This window comes from Cervus elaphus, chromosome 16, assembly GCF_910594005.1.
Source record: "Cervus elaphus chromosome 16, mCerEla1.1, whole genome shotgun sequence".
NCBI classification, from domain to species: Eukaryota; Metazoa; Chordata; class Mammalia; order Artiodactyla; family Cervidae; genus Cervus; species Cervus elaphus.
The window spans coordinates 36,308,028-36,332,369 of NC_057830.1; the positions used below are offsets into that span (position 1 = coordinate 36,308,028).

General features: G+C 50.1%; 1 protein-coding gene across 4 annotated transcripts in view; it reads right to left on the minus strand.

Moving 5' to 3' along the window:
• The window catches only part of PTK2B (protein tyrosine kinase 2 beta), a 133,571-nt gene extending 110,983 nt beyond the window's left edge, over positions 1–22,588 (minus strand). For all 4 annotated transcript variants that reach the window (XM_043927576.1, XM_043927575.1, XM_043927573.1 and 1 more), the window contains exon 1: positions 22,439–22,588. The gene's annotated coding sequence lies outside the window, so the exon portion shown is untranslated. The remainder of the gene's footprint in view (positions 1–22,438) is intronic.
• Positions 22,589–24,342: the final 1,754 nt, after the last annotated feature.

Here is a 24,342-nt window from a genome sequence, read left to right on the forward strand (position 1 = left end):
TTCATTGCATGGATTTCTAAAAGATTTGTGGAGACCTTACTGCATCCCAGACACTTGAAGCCACTAGATAGGGCTGAGAGTGGATTGGAAAACAGGTTAGACTGTTTTACAGAGTTCGCTGAAAGTCAGAAGGAGGGGAATGCCCACTGTCACCCAGGGCTTTGAGCTAGGAGACCAGTGAGAATAGGGCGGTTCACTCTGATGATGGGCAAGAGGAACTCAGGAAGGCCCCCTCAGGAGTGCTGGGGGAAAGATGAGAAGAATTTTAAAGGGTGAATAAAAAGAGTGAGATGAGGGGTTGAGGAGCATTTGGGTAGATGAAACAGTGCTTCTGGCAAAAAAAGTGAAGTGAAACTCGCTCAATTGTGTCTGACTCTTTGCAATCCCATGGACTGTATAGTCCATGGGAATACTCTAGGGCAGAATACTGGAGTGGGTAAGCCTATCCCTTCTCCAGCAGATCTTCCCAACCTAAGAATTGAACCAGGGTCTCTTTCATTGCAGGTGGATTCTTTACCAACTGAGCTATCAGGGAATTCCCTTCTGGGAAAAAGTGTGAGAGCAAATAGCACTTTGGGGGACTAGGAGTTTGGACCCCTGTGATGGAGTAAGTAGGACATGAGCCTCTCCTGCTTCTCAAAATTCCATACCACAGCCTGGAGTTCCCGCTGAGACCTCCAGGGTCATGAGCTCCTGGCCCCTCCAGGGCAGCTGTTTCTACACTTTCATCTGATTCACCTGCCCTGGGATGTGTCAACCCTTTCTTAGGTTTGGTTCGATTTTCCAAGTCTGACTCATCCATATCTAACAGAACCTCTCTCTCTCTTGTTGACTTGTTTGATCAGGAAGTCCATGTGGGGGTTAACAAGTCTCATTGCCAGAATGTCCGGTCTGCAGTCTGCCGCCTTTCACGAGCAGTAAACACCCCACCAGGCTCAGTTTACCTTCACAGGGAGCAGGCATCTGTTTCATAATCTCTATTCTCTGACTGCTCTGTCCCCAGCCCTGGGCAGCTGTCCCATGTGGCCTTGTTCACCATTTCCGCTCCCCAGACATCAACTTGGGGGTCTTGCTGGCAGGATGTGGCAGCATCTTGTGTTTGTTTAAACACATGTAAAGAATAAAGAAGGACTTCCCTGGTGGTCCAGTGGTTAAGAATCAGCCTAGCAATGCAGGGGACGAGGGTTCGATTCCTGGTCTGGGAACTAAGATCCCACATGCCTTGGAGGAACTAAGATCACGTGCCACAACTACTGAGCCCAGAGGCCACCGCTGGAGAGTCTGTGCTGCAAGGGAAGATCCACACGATGCAACAAAGACCCTGTTGGCTGTAACTAAGACCCGGTGCTGCTAAAGCAGTCAGTCAATAAATGAAAAGAACAATGAGATCTCTACTCCCTCAGGAGAGGGTAACAGAATTTCTCCAGGAATAAAGCTGTACTTACTTAGAAATACGTCTGCTATGGTCTGAATATCTGTGTTCTTCCCAAATCCATATCTTGAAATCCTAACTCACAAGGTGATGTACTAGGAGGTGGGAGATGATGAGTTCACAAAGGTGGGGCCTTCGTGAATGGGATTATTGTCCTCATACAAGAGACCCCAGAGAGATCTCTTGCCCCTTCCACCATGTGAGGACACAGCGAGAAGACTTCTATGAACCGGAAAGCAGGTGCCCATGAGACACAGAATCTGCTGGTGCCTTAATCTTGGACTTCCAGGCAACAGAACTGTGAGAAATACATTTCTTCTACTAATAAGCCACTCAATCTATGGTATTTTGTTTTAGCTGCCAAGTGGACTAAGGTAACACTCTACTGCATCACTGGAGTTAGAAGGTGAAGCTCAGGGAATCCCGGCAGGTATGCTTTGCTCACTGTGTTGGGAAAGAATGGAGACAATGAATGGAAGGGGTGGGGTGGGAATGAGAATGAATGGAATGTTGTAGGATCTGTGTGTAGGGAACTGGGGAAGGGGGCTGAGTTCTGGGCCTTGGGGTGACATGACAGAACAAGATCTGATGGCACAGAGGTGACCAGAGGCACAAGGAAGTGAATCTAAAACTGGCAGAGATCATGGGCAGGCATGGGCTATGAAACTGGGGTTTCTGTCAACCGTGACCAGACAGGTGAGGCACAAGGGCCCCAGAGACACTTCAGTTACACCTACTTCTGTCTTCCAATCGTAGGTGCCATCAATAAGAGCAACTCGTTACATGCCCTGCACCCAGGCTGAGTGCTTTACATACGTAAACATATTATGTCTCTTTAATCTCTGCAGTATCCCTTTAAGGGAAGCACTAGCTGGATGACTGTTTGGCTGGGAGGAAAGCTGAGGATTAGCGACCACATGGCTGGGGAGTAAGGAGCCACACCTTGGGCACAGGAGGCAGACCACTGCTCCTTCCTGTTCCCAACGCTGCTCGCTGATGGACTGTTACTGTTTGTGTGCGAGCTGGGTGAACCTCTGCCTCCTTGGGAAACTCAACTGCCCCATGTTTAAGGGAGCAATAATGTCAGACCCAAGCTTGTGCTGGGGAGCGGGTGGGGGCTGGGGAGGGGAGGATTTGAAGTGGTGGGGGTTGGTGGCACACAAATAAGGCAGCTGATATGCATGCCATTTTCCTGAGAAGTGAAAGATGGGGTCAAGAAGAGAGTCCGGGAGCCCATTCTCCAACCTGAGGCCATCTTGAACTTAGTCACAGCTCTCAGAGGAACAAAATGGAGGGGAAAGGCCAGAAGGCAGGGGACAAAGTTAATGGATGATGTACAGCTTGTAGAAGGATTCCCAAGGGCACCCCCCTGCAAACTGTGGTCTCCTCCCAGCTGATTTGTCATTTGTCATTGTTTGGTCACTCAGCTGTGCCTGACTGTTGTGATTGCATGAATTATAGCCAGCCAGGATATAGGATTCTCCAGGGAGAACTGTCCATGGGATTCTCCAGGCAGGAATACTGGAGTGGGGTGCATTTCCTTCTCTCCAGGGGATCTTCCCGACCCAGAGATCAAACCTGAGTCTCCTGCATTGGCAGGTGGGTTCTTTACCACTGAGTCACCTGTCATTAGACAGTCGTAAATAAGCAGCAAAGGGCAGTGGTCCCAGAGATGTATGCGGGTCACCTGGGGCTTCTGTGATTCACTAAGGGTCCTCAGGGCAGGGAGACTAAACTCCCGGTGAACCTCAGCACCCCCACTGGAAAGGAGTGAGTTCTCTTAGCAAGAACTGTAAGACAGTGTTGGGGGAAGGCACCTATGTTGGGGAGTTTTTAGAGTGTTGAGAGAGCATCATGGGGGTTGGTTATATGTCAGCTGGATATCTGGAAGGAGTACTGCTTCTGCTGCTAAGTCACTTCAGTCGTGTCCGACTCTGTGTGACCCCTTAGACGGCAGCCCACCAGGCTCCGCTGTCCCTGGGATTCTCCAGGCAAGAATACTGGAGTGGGCTGACATTTCCTTCTCCAATGCATGAAAGTGAAAAGTGAAAGTGAAGTCGCTCAGTTGTGTCCGACTCTTCGCGACCCCATGGACTGCAGCCCACCAGGCTCCTCTGCCCATGGGATTTTCCAGGCAAGAGGACTGGAGTGGGTTGCCATTGCCTTCTCTGCTGGAAGGAGTACAGGAAGGAGCAAAAAAAAAAAAAAAAAAAACAGAAAGAAGAATCAATCAAAAAGAAATTCCTGAGGCTGCCTTGAATGCCAAAGACAGCACAATTTTTTTTTTTTTCCCGAGAAAAACATTCTTAATACAGCTCTGGGGGTGGTAGTTCCCTGAGTGATACAGATTAGTAATCAAATTAGTTTCAAGTTCCTGATGAGCCCATCGACAATGCTGGGACCTGGCCATATCAGCTCATGGATGGGGTTAAGCAAATGCCTTCTCTTCTCCATCACCTCAGTCTTTCAAGAACTGGGGCCCAGGGAAGGCCAAGTAAACAGGTCTCAGTTTGTTTTGGTTTTTTTCAGACACTCAGTGTGATTCAGCAAACACAGATTGAATTAGTCCTCTATAGACCCACTGAGGGGCACGTGGGCACCATGCCTGTGATCTCCCAGGTTTCCAGTCTAATTGGGAAAGACAGTGTTATGGACAGAGTGTTTCCTGTTATGGACAGACAGCCCTTCCCACTGCCCCACCCCCCTCCACCCCACCCCATCCATATGTGAAAGCCCTTAATGGCTCATGAAACTGTATTTAGAGATAAGGCTTTTACGGAAGTAATTCAGGATAAATAAGGTCTTAAGAGGCTTCCCAGGTGGCGCTAGTGGTAAAGAACCTGCCTGCCAATGCAGGAGATGAAAGAGACATGAGGTCGATCCCTGGGTCAGGAAGATCCCTTGAATAAGGGCATGGCAACGCACGCGGGTATTCTTGCCTAGAGAATATTCCTGCATGCACGCAGGAGGCTGTAAGAGTGGGCCCTGGATGGATGGAGTTACTGTCTTTATAAGAAGAGGAAGAGAGCCTGGAGCATGCTCTCCTCCCTCCCTCTCTCTTTCTCCCTCGTCCACTCCTTCCGTCTTTCTTATACACACACACCCACCAAAGATAAAGCAAGAAAGGACACACAAGAAGGTGGCCATCTCCAAGGCAGGAAGAGAGTCCTCACCAGAAACCAACCATGCTGACCACCTGACCTCAGCCTCACAGCCTCTAGACCCATGATAAAATAAAGGACTGCTGTTTAAACTACTCAGTTGAGTTTGTTATGGATACCTGCACCGACTCAGGGCACACACATAATAAATGACAAAACAAGGCAGGAAGAAAGTGCTAGCAGAGCCAGGAAGAGGGTGTTGGGGATAGAGAGGATGGTGAGCTGAAGCCAGCCTGAGGCTGTGGACAGGAAAGGCGTCATGTCAAAGTCAGTGGAGATGCGGTAGATATTTCAGCCTCGGTGGGCATCAGAACCATTTGGGGAGCATTAAGGACAAAACAGAGCAAAACTGAAAGGGGGAAGAGATGTCTGTGCGGGCCTGACTGCAGACAGACACCGGGGTTCCAGGGGAGCTCTAAGACACACCCCAAGTAACAGAGTGGTCACAACACACAGATGGTCCCCAGGCTAGCAGCATCACCATCACTTCTAAACCTGTCAGAAATGCAGAGGGGGTTGGAGCCCAGTTGTCTGTGCTTTTGAAAGCTCTCCAGCTGATTCTGAGGGGGCACTGGCGGTTGACCAGCACCACTGTCTGGAGGACCTAGGCTGCTTCCGCCCTGAAAGTTCTCCGAGGTACGTGTCCTGGGGTTGGGAAGTCCTCTGCCCACTTGTCTCTTTCAGCAGCTGATGAGGTTTTTCACATCCTGCTTTATCTGAACTCCTCTGATGTCCCTCATTTTCACCAGTATTTGAGACCATCTCTAAATAAAGCACTTTTTCCTCTGCCCTCTTCCCTAAAACCTCCTCTGTCTGTACAAGTGTTTACTGAGCGTGAGTTTTGTAGCTTGACATTTGCTGGAATAGTGTCGGGAGACACGGGGCAGGAGGCGAGGTCCCCGCCTTCCCCCATTCCATTGAACAAGGCGTGTACTTGTGAAAAAATAATTTTATCTCAAGATAACATGTGCCTGGCATAAGTGGAGGGTACAGCCAAGAGCTCTGGAAGGAGGGGGGCTCGGGGGAGGTGGAGTGTGAGATTCCATCCTATGACAAATCCCTCTGCCCACCACCCCCCACCCAGAGTCTTCCGGTCCTGAATATCCTATGTGTGCAAGTATGCTCAGTCTCTTCAAGTCGTGTCTGACTCTTTGCGACCCTATTGATGGTAGCCCACCAGGCTCCTCTATCCATGGGATTCAATCTCCAGGCAAGAATACTGGAGTGGGCTTGCCATTTCCTCCTCCAGGGTACCTTCCCAACCCAGGGATCAAACCTGCGTCTCATGTCTTTTGCATTGGCAGGCAGGCTTTTTACCACTAGCACCACCTGGAAAGCCCTGAATATCCTATACATCCCATAATACCTGTGGGACACCCTATTCCAACTGGCGGGGCCAATAAGGATGCCAGGCGTCCCCGTTGCTTTGCAGCAGGCATCCTCTCCTAGGTTCCCCATTCCTGCGGCTTGAGTCCCACCCACTGCACCTGCCCACTGAAGGCAGGCTGGTTCCCCTTCCCCTGGCCAAGCCCCTCTCTGTCCACTCAGCCCCCTCCTCACTGCATGAGGATGGGTGTCCAGGGGAAGAAAACGAGAAGTGGGCTCTTTCTCAGAGCCAGCCCTGTGGGCCAGCCCTCGCCACCACTGTCTCTGGCCAGCCAGCAGTGTGGGGAGCTGCGACACCCAAGCTGATGACGGGAACTCCAGGCCATTGGCATGGCGCTGCTGCCAGCCATGGCCATGCCCCAGAAATGCCTGTCTACAGGTCTCTGAGCCAATCCGTGTCTGCACTTGGCACAAGAGCCACTCTGGTCTGGGGCCAGAGTCCTCTTTCCCAAAACAAAAATCTGACTCGCTTCCCTGCTCGAAAACTCCTATGGCTACACATCCTATAGACACACTCTCTTATCTCTCTTGTTGCTTCTTGTTGCTGGAGAACAAAGTTCAGTGCCAAGCGGCCATAATAAAGTGCCTTTCTGCATCCTTCCAGCTTTATTCCCACTGCTGTCTGGCCAGCTCCAGCCTCCCTGAGCTGTTTACAGCTTCCCAGACCGTCCACACTCTGATGCCTTGTCTTTAAATTTGCTGTGCTCTCTGCCTGGTGGGGCGCCTCCCTGCCCTTTCTCTGGCCAGTACACTCCTACCCATTCTTCAAAACCCTGCCCAGCATCACCTCAACAGTATAGCATTGTTAGCCTCCCCGGATACCGTGGGTGGCTCTGGGTTTTGTGTATCCGCAGCGTTTGACTGTCATCTCGCAGACCATCTGCTTTCACTGCAGTTCTTGCCTGGTTCTTTCATCTTGAGGATGTTCTCTCATGCACCCTGGTAACCCTGGCACTGTGCCTATCATCTGGCCCAAGGCTGGCACTAAGTGATGAGGAGCTGGGCTTCAGATTCACCATGTAACACTCCAACTGATCCCATATCCTTAAAGAAGGAAACAGCACTTCAAGGAGGAAGAATACAGACTCTCCTTCCTTGCAGAGGTTTAACATCAAGATAAACAATCACATGGCAGGTGGGAGAGGGGAAGAGAGCTTAGACTCAGTGCTGCCTCAGCAAAGAAGTAAGGACTAGATGTCACTGGAGGATGCTGGGACCCTGCCTAGGAATGGACTAAGTGGTGGAGGGACTTCCCTGGGAGTCCAATGGTTAAGACTTCACCCTCCAGTGCAGGGGTTGAAGGTTCAATCCCTGGTTAGGGAACAAAGATCCCACGTGGCAAAACAACAACAGCAACAAAAACATAAACCAGAGGCAATATTGTAACACATTCAATAAGGACTTTAAAAATAAAAAATATACTTTTAAAAGAAAATATCCATGGCTGAGTCATGTCAATGTATGACAAAAACCACTACAATATTGTAAAGTAATTAGCCTCCAACTAATAAAAATAAATGAAAAAAATAAATAAATAAAAGAAAAAAGAAAATAAAGTGGTGGGAAGGGACCCAGGCTTTGCCTGATTTACCAGATGTGCCCCCCATTTCCCTTGGGACCACCATCTGTAAAGGAAGGGGGGACCAGGCCCCATCAACACTTCCCTTCATCACCCCTTGTTCTCTGATCCCAACTCCAACCACACACACACCCCAGCAGAACTGCAGTCCTGCTGGCCCAGGATCCCTGAGCTGTTCACAGCCTCCCAAACTGGCCACACTGTGGCTATCCCTCTGTGACTGCTGTGAAGGTCTTTCTAAAGAGCAGTCTCATCCATCACTGATTTCCCCTCCGGGGTCCGGGCCTCTAAAAGCCTCCCGTCGAGCTTCCATCCCTGTCTGTCACTTCTTCACACGTCTGGCCACAACGTCCACTCTGGTCCTCCTGCCAGTCAATCTTCCTCTTTCCCTTTCTCACTCTTATAGCAAACCTGGGCGTCCCAGGTGGCGCAGTAGCAAAGAATCTGCCTGCAATGCAGGAGATGTGGGTTCAACCCCTGGGTCAGGAAGGTCACCTGGATAAGGAAATGGCAACCTACACCAGTATTCTGGCCTGGAGAATCCCATGGACAGAGGAGCCTGGTGGGCTACAGCCCCTGGAGTCAAAAGGGTCAGACACAAGTGAGCGGCAGCGGCAGTACTCCAAACCCAAGAGGGCTATATGCTCCGGCTCACGTGTGTCTTAAGAGAAGACCAGAAGGGAAGTATGCAAGGGGCAGTCTCTCTCCGAGGAGTCTGCTGGTGAGTCAGCAGGGAATGTGGTTTGTGAGATGGTCAGACCATCCCACCCCCGAGAAGTGACGGAGAGAAGCCTCCAGGGCTAGACACCCCAAGTCCTCACGCTAGTAGGAAGAACAGGGGTGGGCTTGGATCCTGATCAGGGCAAACCCGAGAAAGCCCTTGTACCACGTCACCTCCCTAAAGGTCCTGCTCCACCAATGCGCAGCCCTCAACCATGCCGTCCTGTTATGTGGTCTTTGGTTTTTCAACCACTTTCAGAAACCAGGCAGACTGTAGTTCTCCCATTTTAAAGAAGGTGAGAAAGACTGTCAGGCAACAGAAAACCTAGTGTCTTGTTTCCAACTTGGAACTACAAGTTTTCCAAAAAAATTAATAACATATATGATTCTATAGAGTATAGATGAAAGACCAAGGCTGGTTTTCTCCATGAGAATAAAGAAAGAAAAAAGGCCAGATTGGTGTGGCTGCTTGATTGACTGTTTCACCAGCTTGCATTCCTTCCTTTATTCATTCATTCATTCCTAAAGTTATTTGTCCATTCATCCATCCATTCGGTCATCATCTATTTTTAAATATCACACATGCTCTTTCCCTCCCCAAATTATCCGTCAGAAAACAGGAAGTTTATATTCTAGTCCTTATGGAATCTTTCATTTTATGGGCTTCTTTCATAAATACCCTATTTTGAACAAGCTGGGAAAACATATTTGTTTGATGCCACTACAATAAATGTTAGTTTGGGCTGTTTACAAAGGGCACCTGATAGAACTGTTTTAGAAAAGAAGCACAGGACTATAATATATAATATATTATAATATAATATAGTATATTATATAATATATAATATAATATATGTAATATAGATTTCACTTACAGTAATGTTTTTAAAGTTTATCTCCATATTATAGTACTATAATATAGATTCAGAAACTTTGGGGGCACAGCCTCATAATTACAAGCACTGAATTTTGTAAAAGACCATTTTTTAAAAAGCAATGCACGAAGTAGTTACGCTCTAGACATTGAGAAGAAATATCTTCTATAGGGTTTGATTAAACATTTTTCCAAAGTGCTGTATGAACGGTCAATAAACACATGAAAAGATGCTCAACATCATCAATCATCAGGGAAATGCAAGTGAAAACCAGGCCAGGGTACCACTTCATGGCTGCTAGGGTGCCTAAAATCAAAATTACGGACAATAACAAGAGTTCCAAGAATGGAAACCATAACACGTTGCTGATGGGAGCATGACACGGCGCAGCTGCTGTTGAAAGCAGTTTGGCCGTTACTCAAAATGGTAAACGTAGTTATCACATGACCCAGCAATTCTACTTCTGGGTGTATAACTAAGAGAAATGAAAATATAAGTCTATGCAAAAACTTGTACATGAATGTTCCCAGCAACATTACTCATAATGCTCAAAAAGTAGAAACAACTCAAATGTTCATCAACTGAGGAACGGTTAACTAAAATGTGGAATATACAAATAATGGACTATTAACTGGAAATATAAAGGAATGAAGGACCAATATACACTACAGCGTGGATAAACTTTAGAAACATTCTTGTAAGTGAAAGAAGCCAGTCACACAAAGACCTACGATGTTACATGATTGCGTTTATATGAAATGTCCAGAATAAACAAATCCATAAAAACAGAAAGTAGACTAGTGGTTGCCAGGGACTGGGAGGAGGGGAGAATGATGAGTGACCACTGACAGGATGAGGTTTCCTAGAGAGTGATACAAATATCATGCAATTAGATAGCCATGATGGTTACACAACTCTGTGGATCCAAAATTCACCAGACTGTACATTTTAAAATGATGAATTTTATAGTATATGAATTCTCTCTCCAAAAGGCTGTTACTAAAAAACATACAAACATCTTCTGTGTTTATAAGAAATAGCCAACTCTTTTTAGACTGTTGGGACGGCGATATAGGCCACAACACAGAGAGCTGATTCAAAAAGTGAAGAGGACACTGGTGTCAAGATGGGACTGAGATGTTGACTGTTTCGTAAACAGGGAGAGTTGGGGAAAAGCCATACTTTAAAGTAATGTATTATTTTATATAAATAGCAAGCGCTTTAAAATGTGTGTCTCTAAAATTATACATTAAATATTTTGAAACGTTTGTGTGGCTCCTCTGTCCATGGGATTCTCTAGACAAGAATACTGGCTTGTGTTGCTGTTTCTTCCTCCAGGGGGTCTTTCTGACCCAGGGACCAAACCTGCATCTCCTGCATTGGCAGTCAGAGTCTTTACCACTGAGACACTTGGGAAGCCCATTTTGAAATGTTTACATATTTACATTAGCTGTGCTGTACACAGCCCTCCTTATCGGGAGACACATGTGCCCAGGCATGAAACATGTATGTATCAAATGCAACTGTGTATCAAACACCACCTGTCCATCTCACTCTCAGTACAAATGCTGAGACCTGCATTCTGACCTCCACAGAGCTTACAGCCTAGTTCACCTGAATTAAAACAGAGCTTAAGTTGGATATCATTCCTTCAAAAATCTATAAAATTGATTACAAAGCCCTGTGAGTCGTTCTTAATATCTGGTGGGAGGGTGCCATAAGTTCCTTGGAGCTTAGATGAAAGCTTCGGATTTTCTTCTCATAAACATGTGCATTTCCTCAGAGGTGGAAATTATGCATCTTCTCCAAGGGTGCTCATGTATACAATCCCCCCTCAGCTCCCGCAGTACACAGACCATGCCCCAGATTGCATTCCTCACTTTGAGTTCATTCTTCACTGAATGCACCTGAATCTAGACTCCCTGTCCACTGTCTCTGTGTTTAAACACATGAGAGGATCCCAGATGATCCAGGCCCCTCGAGATGCATGGAGGGACCTGCCCTCCCTGCTTGAACTCTGGGAAGCTCTACTGTGAGCTGGTTTACACACGGGGCTTTCCCCTGAGGTCCATGTTGAATAAGATATCACCTGGTTAACAACTCCCAAACCCCCTTATTGTAAGCACAAATAAAAACCCTGAGGCTTGAAGAGGCCCACCCAAGTGACTCACCCAAGGTCAAGTGACAGGGAGGTGACTGAGCAGCCACTTCCTGGGTCTGCTCCCGGGCAGCGCTCTCTCTGTCCCCACACCTCTCCCCAGGAATCAACGCAGGCTGGCCACTAAACGTTTAGCAAACAGGTGCAGGAAGAGTTTTTCTAGACAGAGAGTCAGGTAGAGAAAGAGGGAGGAGGTCCAGAGGCCACTCTGGGGACCACGGAGAACCACCCTCTGGACAGCCTTGTTACAGTCACCAAGACAAGCCCCCAAGCCTGTGCACAGGTGGGTGGAAGTCCAGGTGGCTAAAAACTGTGGCTCTCATCATTCAGGATCTCCTTATCACTCAGGCTCTCAGTAGAGGAGAGGCTCTTTTCCCAGCATCCAAAGCCCGAATCTTAAGTGAGATTCTCATTACTACCATGTACGTACTCCTGAACCAACCACTTTGCCAACCTGTGCCTTGGAAGTCTCTCCTGTATCCCCAAAGTGACTTCACCCTTGACCAGAGCTTCTGGTCTTTTTTCCTACTCCCTGACTCTCTACTGTCACTCAGCCTGGCTAGGATGATTTCAATAAACAGGAAGATGAGAGGGAAAAGAAAGCAAGGATCCAGTGGATTAGAGACAGGAGCAGCTCAACAAAGCGATTATCAAGCTCTTAATCACCCACTCCCTCTCTCTGGGCTCTGGAAAACCTGCATATTTCCTGGGAGGCCAGGATAGCATCCTGACCTCAGGGGGCCGGGGGGAGGGGGGAAGGGATGGTGGGTGGACAAGGAGAATGCAGTCCTCTCTGTTGCAATGGGCTGTTGTGAAGCCCAGCACAGAGAAGGACAAAGATTGCATCTGGTCCCAGGGAGCCAAGCCAGATGAGTGTGTAGAGGAGGAAGCTGGAATCTCCAACCCTTGGAATTTGAGGGAGTTTGGAAGGACAGATGAGTGGGTGGGGCTTGGCCTGAGCCCTGGGGGAGGAGTCTGATTGAAGAAGGGTGAAGGGGCTGGCAGTCCTGACAGGCAGTCCAGGAGGATTTAGGCAGAGGTTTGGTTTGGGCATAGGTTTGATGGGGACCAGTAAGCAGACCAGGCTACTTGGGGTGAAGGGCTTAGTTTGGAAAGTATGGGGAAGTTAGGAGAGAAGGTAAACGGGGGTGAGATTACAGAGGATATTAAACAGTAAATGTAAGGGATCCAGATCTGCCCAGAGGCACAGGACCTTCTGAGGAACCTAGAAGCAAGGAGAGGCAGTGAGGTAACATCTGGTGATATCAGGGAACATGGCTCAGACTAGAGTAGGGGCATGGGAAGGGGGAGGAAGGAATGAGAGGCACGAAGAAAGAATTTGCAGGATTAGTGATGGGTAAGATGTGAGCAGAGGAGAAAGGGGAGATAACCCAAAGTTTCTGACTAGGAGAACTACAACTGCGTGCCCAGGAGAACTGCAACTGTGAAGAAGAGGGGAGCCGGAAGGTGAGGCTTTGGGGTAAGAAAACAGCAAGTTTTGTTTTTCAACCTGCATCATTGAAGATGAGTTACTCAAGTGGACATCTCTTACAGTTTCTTGGAAGTGGAGAGCTGAAGCAAGGGAGGAGGATCAGGCAGGAGGAGGGAACCAGGAGTCGCCTGAAGTGAAGAGGGTGGATTGGAGGCGGTAGATAGAGCTGCATGCCTCTCCAGAAGCCCGCCATTACAAAGCTTGCCATTGGATCTTGAGACAGGATAACAGTGCCTCTCCACCAAAGCTGAGGTCCGCGGGAAATGGCTTACATGTGAAGCAAGAACGTGGAGGAAGGAGAAGATTAAGGGGAATGACAAATTACTTATATAACCTAAACAGTTTGATGCTCCCATAAATGCTACATCTTTTAAATCCACGTCAGGACCAATTTCAACTCAGAGGACACAGAAGCCTCCGACTAGCCAGCAGACACTCTCCAGGACCTGCAAATCATCCCGGATCACAGAATTTATCTAGACTCTTCAGGCAGGAACTGTTATAATAGACTCCTCCATGCCCCTCTTTCCAGGTCAAGCTCTCTTCTTTCTGATCTACTTTATACACTGCTGCCCAAACCTGATCATTAACCCTTTACCTATGTTCAGAACAAAGTCCAGTGGCTCCCAATAGCCTGCGGAATCATGTCCAACCCCTCAGCCACCATGTCCTAACCTTATTTTATTCTCCACCCTTATCTTAATTGCCCTTTGATACTCTTGGCTCCAGCCAAAATGAGTCATTCAAATCATGCCTTCCAGCCTCCCTGTTATTCATGCTCTTTGACCACAACCACCATCCCATGTTTCCAGGGTCATACTCTGGATATCTTTTGAGAGCTTTTTCAAATGCCACCTCATCCAGGAGGCATTCCCAGACTCCCAAGACAGAAGAATTCTCTCTGTTCTCTGACCTCATTGTACTTTATTGGTGCCTCTTTTATGGAAGCAAAAGTCCCTATCTGGTCTCACAGTTATTTATCTTTATGTATTATGGTCAGAAATATCCCCTAGAGAAGGGAATGGCTTGCCCACTCCAGTATTCTTGCCTGGAGAATCCCATCGACGGAGGCGCCTACAGTCCATAGGGCCGCAGAGAGTCAGACACAACTGAGAGACTAACACTTTCACTTTCATTATGTCCCTAAGAAGACTGTAAACTCGTTGAGGAGAGATACAATCCTTCAAACTCGGGGAAAGAATATACTCTGTGAGTGACAAGGGGGCTGAAGGAGGGGAGAAATGTTGAACAAATGCCAAGAATGAGTCACAAGTGAGAAAACTCAGGCTTTGAGAGGTTACATAACTGGTGATGTCATCGAGGGGGAAAGTGACAGATCAAGACTCAACCCACAGGGATTCCCTCGTGGTCCAGTGGGTAGGAATCTGCCTGCCAATGCAGGAGATATGGATGGGTTTGATCCCTGGTCTGGGAAGATTCCACATGCCACGGGGAAGCTGAGCCCACGCTCCGCAACTACTGAGCCTGCGCTCTAGAGCCTGGGAATCACAGCCACTGAAGCCAGGGCACCTGAGAGCCACCAGAGAAGCCAGGGCACCAGAGAGGCCACTGCAGTTAGAAGGCTGTGCACCTCAACTGGGTGAAAACCCGCACAACGAAGACCCATAGCCAAAAAATAAATAAATAATAATCTAAAAAGGACTCAACCCACGTCTTTCTGACCCAAACTCTTCATCTTTCCAGGAATCACGCCTGGGGTGTCTTATGGGGCAACGTCACACAAGTCAGGTGTTTCTCTCAATGACCCTATCAAACTTGTGGTACTATTTCTTCATTTTGAATGAGAAGCGAAGTTACTTTGCCCGAAGTCACACAGCTAGCGATTGGAAGAATCTAAACCACAGCCGGGTCTCCCGACCCCTGACCGTTTTCCCACTCACCCAGGCTGACAATCTGCCAGTGCTGAGCTGGGGACTCGAGAACTTCAGCTGGGGACAGCCACTCACAACTGCCTCAATGGGCATGGCCGTGTTTCAGCGCCTGGTGTCTGTGTCAGAGCAAACCACAGGTAAGCCGATGCTGGTAAGGGCATCTTCGAAGGTGCTAGAGTATCAGCTCTCTGGTTACCTGCCGGAGCAGGAGCTAAGGGTGGGAAGAGCATACACCTGAGCCAAAGAGAGAGGAGATGGGTTCTCACCCTCAAAGCTCCTGAAGAACAAAGAGACTACTTAAGGCTAGAGAGGAAGTTGGGGGGTTGTTGAGGATTAGAAACCCGAAAAACATGTGATGCTCCAAGTGACACGGACCAGAGGAGGGACGGTTCTCTCACTGGTGGGAAATGGTACCCATGCCCTCAGAAGAGCAAAACCTGAACTTGGGGTAGAATTCCCAATGGGCCTGTTAGGGGAGGCACATTGACTGAATCCGCCCATCCTGACCAGGCACCATAGTAACCATCTGTGTGTGTTATTTTACGACAGGAGGTCCTGTCTTAAACTAATAGGCCACCCGCACCCAGAAGAGTTGGGGAAAAGTCAAAAGGAGATGCCATGTGTCCAACTACCTCCCAGAATCCTTTTCGCTGACGTCCATCTTGGCTGAGCAACGTGTGATCCACCAGGAAGGACCCTGAGCCAGAACGACTGGCCAGAGACAACCTAGAAACAAATCCCATCACCATGAAACCTGAGACTGTGAGTCAGGTGGCAGAGCAGTTCTCCTGGGTCCTTTCACCCCAATGCTCTCTGCCCGGGCACCCCTTCCCAATGAAGTCTCTTGCTTTGTCAGCGTGTGTGTCTCCTCGGACAATTCATTTCCAAGTGTCAGACAAGGGCCCACTCTTGGGCCCTGGAACGGGTCACCCTGCATGTGTCCCAGGGGGATTGCAACAGCTGGGGAGTCAGAGCCAGCTGGAAGACCATCAGACAAAAAAGGGGCGTCAATCAGAGTGCCCTCAAAGTTGTTGGGAGAATTGGTCTATTCAAAGGGAGGTAGTCCACGAGACAAGAACTAAACCCAGGAGCAAGCTCTCAGCACCAGGCCAGTGGATTCTTTGAGCTCCTGTCTAGGCAGTGATGGTGCCAGGTCCTGTGAGGGAGAATTTCAGGACATAAAAGGGAAGAACACAGAAGAGGAGGAAAATGTTAGTGGATGGTCACCAGGATAGAAAAGGGGAAGGTTCCCTTCCAAGGCACTGGAGGTGGTTGATCTTGGTTCTAATCACACTGACTGGCTGCCTTTAGTGCTGGGTAAGGTCAGAGCTAGGTGGGGTCTGCAGCCCACCCACAGCCCACCCAGAGGGTCACTTGGAGACAAAATCTTGCACCGTTATCAACCCACTCCTCGGGTCTAGGTAAAAAGTACATCGGAGTACACAGTCTCCAGCCTGCTCTCTTAATCAAACCATCATCATGAGTAATAATTATACCCTGGGAAACAGCAGAGTGACTAAAAAAGCTGCGCCCCTCCCCCAACACCACCCCCTCACATGGCTCAGAGCTTTGTGCTGGGTGCCGAGTGCCCCGGAAGCTGAAGCTGCCGTTTTCTCCTGTCAGCCCTCTGGGCACCTTCAGTGACCGTGCAGGCTCTAGTGTCTGATGCGTGGGAGTAGAAAGGCGCTCAGATGGCTAAAGAGCTGATCCGGCCAGGCTGCTAACGGAGTGAACTGGGGGCAGGAGTAGGGGGTACGGGTTGGGGGCAAGACGCAAATTCTGTCTCATACGTGATTGCATGCTGGTGAGACAGTCCATGTGAGAAGCTGACTTCTGCCCCTCAGAAGAAGGCCTTTATCACCAGGAGAAAAAAAAAACAAAACCCTTCCCCATCAACTCAAATTAACTCTAAATGTGAATACAGAATGATAAGGAGAGCTGACACTTATTGGATGCCTACCATGTGCCTGATAAAGGACTGCATGTCTTACGTACAGTCAAGGTGATGAAGCTGGTGCAGAAGTCCCTCTGGGAGACGAAAACACTGGACTAGTCCATCCAAGTTGGAGGGCCTCCCAGGGGGCGCTAGTGGTAAAGAACCCGCCTGCCAGTGCAGGAGACATAAGAGACATGAGTTTGATCCCTGGGTCGGGAAGATCCCCTGGAGGAGGGCATGGCAACCCACTCCAGTATTCTTGCCTGGGAAATCCCTTGGACGGAGGAGCCTGGCGGGCTACAGTCCGTGGGATCACAAAGAGTCAGACATGACTGAAGTGACAGCACGGCACAGCAGTCCATCCAAGTTGGTAAACGTCCGCTCCCCCAGCGCCCTGACTGCCCACCCGATCCACCCCCCGGGTTACCCATGACCACTGACACAATGGCCTGGGTTCTGTTAGATTCCTGCCTAGGCCTTAGCAGCTGTTAACATTTTGACTATTACTCCTGGTATCCCCTCACAGAAAGCTCTGCCATCATCTCCATCTCAGAGATGAGGAAGAGAGGGTGATAGAGCTTGGCCAAGCCAATGTCATACCATAAGTCCCAGAGCTGAAGCTGGAACCTGGGCTGGCTGACCAAGTCTGGGCACTGGCCCACAGCACCACCAACCACATTAGTGTTTCGGAGACCGCTACCCATCTCCCTGCTCCTCCCCTTTTACTCTAGAACTGGCCCAGAGTCTAAGGGAAACTCTCGATCAGGAGCCAGCAAGAACTTGTGTTAATTACCACCCCTTCTGCCCGCACACCTTGGCAACTGTCCATCTCTACTCCAGCCATCTCAGATTATCCATATCTATTCCATTTACCTGGGAGACTGGGACCACATGGTCCTGGAGCCTAGGACTCCTGGGCAAGGAGAAAACTAGGGGTCAGGAGACCTACCATGCAGGGTTTGCCCAAGGTACACTCCTTCCCCTCCCCGACCTCATTGTACTTAATAGTATCTGAACACGTGGAACTCCCTCATCACCCCAGAGGGCTTGTGGGCTGAGAGACATATTTTTCCAGGGTCCTCTGAACCATGGTAAAAGGGTGGGAACGGTCGTAGGAGGCTGGAGGCTGACACATGTCGGGGTTTGTGTTCATGAGGCATGAGTGATGCTAGGACAGGGCACATGGTGCCCAGTACCCGAATATCCTTCCATAAGTTGGACACTGCTGAGTCCAGGCTAGAGGAATGGGGTGAATGATGTCCACGGAAAGATCTGCTCAGTCCAAGAAGTGCACTCACATCAACAATCACTAGGTGTGGACTGGCTGTCTCCCTTGAGAAGGTAATAATGGCCCCTCCAACCCACTACACATATGGATGTGAGAATTGGGCCATAAAGAAGGCTGAGTGCCAAAGAATTGATGCTTTTGAACTGTGGTGTTTGAGAAGACTCTTGAGAGTTCCCTTGGACTGGAAGGAGATCAAACCAGTCAATCCTAAAGGAAATCAACCCTGAATATTCATAAGAAGCAAGGATGCTGAAGCTCCAATACTTGGGCCACCTGATGCAAAGAGCTGACTCATTGGTAAAGATCCTGATGGTGGCAAAGATTGAGGGCAGGAGAAGAAGGGGGCTACAGAGGATGAGATGGCTGGATGGCATCAGTGAACATGAGTTTGAGCAAGCTCCGGGAGATGGTGAAGGACAGGGAAGAGTGCTGTGCTGCATGCAGTCCATGGGGTTGCAAAGAGTTGGACACGACTTCACTACTGAACAACAACCACCCACTACAAGGGGTCTATAGTCAAATTTAGGGACTTCTGGGGCTTCCCTCATAGCTCAGTCAGTAAAGAATCTGTCTGCAATGCAGGAGACCTGGGTTCGATTCCTGGGTCAGGAAGATCCCCTGGAGAAGGAAATGGTAACCCACTCTATTCTCTGCCTGAAGAATCCTATGGACAGAGGAGCCTGGCAGGCTGCAGTCCAGGGGGTTACAAGAGTTAGACATGACTTAACGACTAAACCACCACCACCAAGTAAGTTCAGCGATACAGATGACTTTTCTGTGGAATTGACCATAGTCTAGATCACACAAACATGCAGGACAAATGCATATTTACCCGAGAGTGGGCTCCTTGGAATGTGTCACCAGTGGAACACCTGTAACTATCTCATGGCACAGAGTTCCTCTGAATACTGTCTGGCAAATGCTGCTCTAAGACCTGGGGACAAAATGCTTATCACTGGGCAGGAGGATGGGGAGATTCAGATACTGGAAAGAGGGGCCATTTTTAACCCAGCAGTTCTCATAGGGAGACACACTTTCCATTTCCTCTTTCTCTTAACAGATTCTTAGCTCCTTCCAGGTTCCCTTTCAGGATGCCAGTTAATGTGCCCTTACAAACACCCCCATAAAAGTCAAAACAAGGCATCCTTACTTCTACCCCGAGCTCTATTTTCCTAGTAAGCTACTCAGTATAAAAATGGGAATGCTGGGCTCCCCTGGTGGTCTAGGGGTTGACTGCCAAGGCAGGGGACACAGGTTCAATCCCCAGTCTGGGAAGATCCCACAGGCAGCAGAGCAACTAAGCCTCTGCACCACAACTACTGAAGCTCATGCACCTAGAGTCTAAGCCTGGACACTGCAGCAAAGAGCAGCCCCAGTGGGACGAAGCTAGAGAAAGTCCAGGCACAGCAATGAAGACCAGTACAGCCAAATAAATAAACCTTAAAAAATATAAAAATGGGAATATTGACAGCCAAATTTTATGGCACATTTGTCTCTGTCAGCCACTGTGCTAGCTGTTTTACTTGGATTCTCCCTGTTACTTCACTCACATTCCCTTTCAGTTAATTCTTTGAGTCATTCCCTTCCCCTCCCCACCCCCCAACCCCGGTGTCCTCCAATAGAAGAGCTGGGTATCTCTTCCCTTGAAGCAGGGCATCTAGGCAGCAGGTCAAAGACAGTGTTGAAAAATGAGCCCGGCTCTTCCTCTCAGGAGTTAACCTACTCTCCCTGGAAGCGGGATCCCCATCACATATTTCCCCTGGGACCTGTGTGCTCAGTCACTCAGTGGTGTTGGACTCCACGTGACCCCGTAGACTGTAGCCCACTAGGCTCTGTCCATGAGATGTCCCAGGCAAGAATACTGGAGTGGGTTGCCATTTCCTATTCCAGGGCAACTTCCCGATCCAGGGATCGAACCCACATCTCCTGCATTGGCAGACAGATTCTTTACCACTGTGCCACCTGGGAAGACTTTGGTACCTCTGAGCACTCAATAAATATAAACAGAAATAAATGAGCCCCAAGTCCTTTGAGGATGCTACTTTGGTCACCCCTGGGGAAGTGTTACAAAGATTAATATCTACCACTTTTTCTTCAGCATTCCCTGGGCAATTTACATATGTGACCAAGGCTCCAGCCTACAACCTGGACAAACAGGTACTCTCGTCCTTATTTCTGAGAAGAGGTTCTGGGGCTCTAGGAGCTAAGTGGTTTATGGGGGTCTCACAGCAGGCAGGGGGCCAAGCTGGCACCTGACCAGGTCCACTCAGCTCCAAAGACTAAGGAATTGTTTTTGTTTGGTTTTGTTTTTAAGAGACAATATGGTCAATTAATGGACAAGCCCCAAAGTGGAATCTAGGAGGACCGGCTACAAGATGATAAGTCCTGAGACTGTTCCCTTGGTGCCTGCACACTACCCACCCCTCACTTCCAAGCACAGTAGCATCCTCAGCTTTCTCCCAGACCAGTGGTCCCCAGCCTCTGGGATCTAATGCCTGGGGATCCAAGGTGGAAGTGATGTAAAAGTCATAGAAATAAAATGCACAACAAGTGTAATGCACCTGAATCATCCTGAAACCATCCCTCCCCACCTCCCAGTCCATGGAAAGATTGTCTTCCATGAAATGGGTCCCTGGTACCAAAAAGGTTGGGGACCACTGTACTGGAAGACAGGTGCCAGATAAAATACCAGATGTCCTGTTACACCTGAATTTCAGATTAACAGTGAATAATGTTTCAGTACAAGTATATCCCAAAGAGTGCATGGGACATACTTGTACTCGACGAATACGCGCGGCTTATCTGAGATTCAAATCTGAGTGGTCTGTATTATCATTTGCTAAATCTGGAAGCCCCGCCCTTGCGTCAAGTCAGAGGCTGTTGGCTCTAGGGCTTGAGTGACAGGAGTTGCCATGGCAGCCAGGGCAGACCCTCCTGGAGCGTCTCTCCCCACCTCTGAGCGTCACCTCGCCCGGCACGCTCCACAGCTGCACGCACTGAGCCCCCAGAGCTACTTTCAGTTTCCTGGGTGCGTCATGCTGTTTCTGGCCTCCTCTCAGCACTTGCTGTGCCCTGTGCTGTTCATCCCCCTCTTTCCCTCCCGGACTAATTCTACTGATCCTTCAGGTCTCCACTTAGAGCCGCTTTCGCCAGGAAGCCTTCCTGGATACCCTCCCACAGTCTCCAGCACTGGGCGGTCCGCACCTGCTGCTTCCCTCCCCACAGCGCTGCTGGTGGGTGGGTGGGTGGGGTGCGGATGGTGCACACCGTGGTCCCCGACGCCCAGCGCTAGCACCTGGCCTGGGGTAGGAAGTCAGCCAGTGTGTACAGAATGGAGGAATGACAGCCCAGTGTCCTGCCAGAGCTTGTCTCTTGGTGTGTCTACTTTCCTCCCTCCGTCCATCTTCACTCACTTTTTCATCTCTGCCTCCTCTCACCCGCCCCCAGAGGAGTTGTGAAATCTGGGGTTAGGTCCACAACTGCATTCCTTGCCCTCGAGGGAGGGGCCTCTTCCTGCCCCTTCCCTCATCTTTGGCACCAACTGCCCCCGAGGGCTCATGTCCAGCCGTGGGTCTGGGGAAGCTCTTCTCTGCTCTGGCTTCTGAGTGCCCCTGGTGAGTGTCCCCTGCGTCCCAGATTCTGTTCCTTCTTCTCCTGATCCTCGGAGGAGTCTAACAAGATTGAGCACCAAGTTTGGGGTGCAGGGAGACGAGAGTGTCAGATGGCTGAGGGTTAGGGCAGTTGGTGGGGTTCTTGCTGGGCTCAGAACAGCACCCATATGCTGCCTGTTCACCCACCCCAGGCTTTGCCCACGCACCGCCTGCCAGGAGGAGAAGGCGGCAGGGAGCTTAACTCTTTAGGGGCATTCCCAAGTATTTTCACAGAGACCCAGGGCAGCAGCAGGTGTTAACTTTAGTCCCCCAGGGCACACAGGTACACACACACACACACACACACACACACACACACACACACACACACACAGGAGTCCTGCCTCTATGCCCTTGCAGAGCCCTGCTCGCTTCCAGTCGGGGGTGAACATACAGAAGGTGCCTCGTGGGGTGGTCAGGTGGGGGAACAAGAATCAAATGCGGGGTGTCGCGGGGTGTTCATGGGCCCGTGACCGGGGTGGGCGCTCTGTCTTCAGGGGTAGGGGCAGGGGGTGGGGGGTGCGGCGCGGGGCGCCGGCAAAGGTTCTAAGGAAGGAGTGGAAGGTGGATTCTGAAAGCTCTCGATCTGACCTTTGCAGGCAGGCGGCCCTTCTGAGTCCTCTCATCATAACCCCGGCCTTCCCTGTCTGAACCCGATAAGAGAACTAAAAGGGGAAAGAAAACACCCTTGACTTTCAAACGAACTCCCAAAATAGACTCCCTCTCCCCCTGGCCGAGGGCTAGCCGGCGCAGAGGCGCCCACTTCTGGGTCCGCGGCCCGGGAGTCTCCCCCCACCCCTCCTTCCTCATCCAGCCTCCCAACTTCTGGCCGGGAGCTCGGCGCCGATCGATCGCGGCAGGGGACTCACTCGGGGCGAAGCGCCGGCTCCAGTGGCGGCGGCTGCGGCTTCTCCTCTGCTCGGCCAGGTGCGGCGGGGGCTAGGCAGGTAAGGGGCGCTTCCGAAGGGGCTCGCGGCGGCTCGGGAGGCCTCCGCTGAGTAAGCGCGCTGACAGGTTTGTGTTTCCCCCTGCTCCTCCTCCGACTTAACCACACCCCTGCCGCTCTCCTCCCCACTTCCTTAAAGGGTGGGGTGTGTTGTCTGCGGTGCGGAGCGTGTGTGGCTCCAGCCTCTTACCATAAACTCTGAAATAGACGCAGCTGCCAATTCCCGGAGCTGCACGTGCCCACCTGGGAGGGGGCCACCTCTGCCACCCCCAGCCCCACGTGGGGTCTCCTGATATTCTGTGTCACCACCGCTTCCACCTCGTGAGCAGCTGAGAACCCCCAACTCCTACCACCCCTCGCTCTCCCTTCCTCTCCACTGGGAAGCTTGCCTCTTAGCTCCCAGGTCTGTCGCAGAGCTAGAGATGTTACCAGCCTGCCACACTCAGCATCGGTGTCCCTCCGGGTCTCTTCAAGTCCTAAAGTGCTGCTTTGGGGGGCGGGGGGCGCACCAGAGATCAGGTGACTGTCACCAGGGGCTTTGGCAGAACTGGTCCAGGGGTCTGAATGCCATGGACCAGGTCCCTGCTCTGCAACAGCCAGGACGAGAGGCACAACAGTCACAGATGCTGCCAGCCTTTTCCCGTCCCCTCTCCGCATCAGTCCACTTGGTTTGTTGACCAAGAGTCTGGTTTACCGCTTCACTTAGGCCCGCAGGGCAGCAAGAGTCGAGGCAGTGACTCAAGGATACTTTGTAATCCCTTTCTCTGTCACTAGGAAGGTTCTAGACTTTTTCTTGAGTAGGAGCAGGTGAACAGGACTTAGCGTAAAGTCAGAAAGCTGGTGTGTCCCTCAGCATTCCTCACCTTCTCAAAGTTCCTCTCCAGAGCCCCACCCCAAACTTCTTCATCCTGTATCCTAAGAACTGGGCTCTCCCACAGTTTGAGGCTGCTTCTCACAAAGGCCTCTCTGAGCATGGCGCCCCCTGGTGTTCCGCAGCTGCCAGTGATAGACCAGTGGACACTACAACCAGCCCCCACCCCAGCCTCCAAACTCAGAGGACGGCCACCCCCGGGGAAAAGCCAGCATTTGGTTAGTATGTCTAAATGCCAATCACTGTGCCAAGGAACACTCAGTTTACATTTTATCTACGTTACCATTTCCTTTTATTCTTCCCATTTTCTGAAAAGAAAACAGATTTAGATTAAAATGTCCAAGGCTGCAAAATCAGAAAGTCAGAGTTTCCTTCAAGTATGATCTGTGGACTGTCTGTAGCTCTTAAAGTGCAGATACCTGGATGTGACTCTGGGGCTACTGAAAAATCAGAATTTCTGAGCAGTGTAACTTACATCCACTTAAGCAGTGTAACTTACAACCCATCTGTTGGAACTCACAGCCTTGTTAATCCCATACACTGATCAGCCACGTTCTCAGCACCAAGTATTGCCGGGGTCTACAAAGCAGTGAGAAGACACACAAGTAGGTGCCCAGGGCTACCTTGGCTAGGGCTTGGGCGACAAGGCGAGTCAGACAGGGTAAACTGGAGTTAGTAGTGGACTTACAGGGGAAGATGAGGCGCTGACCACTCTATAAGGAACTTGTCAGAGGGCATCAGAAAGCAGGTGACCTGATTGTGTTCCTGGCATGGGAATGAGGTGATGAAGGTCCAGTGGTGTGAAGGCAAGGGAACCTGTGTGAACTGTGGAGGGTCTGGTGCCAGGTCTTGACAGGGGGTACTCAAGAGCAAAGCTACTCCAGACTGGTTTAAGAAAAGGTGAATTTGTGTATGCTGCCTCCGTGTGGCCAAACCCATGAACTACACCTTCATTG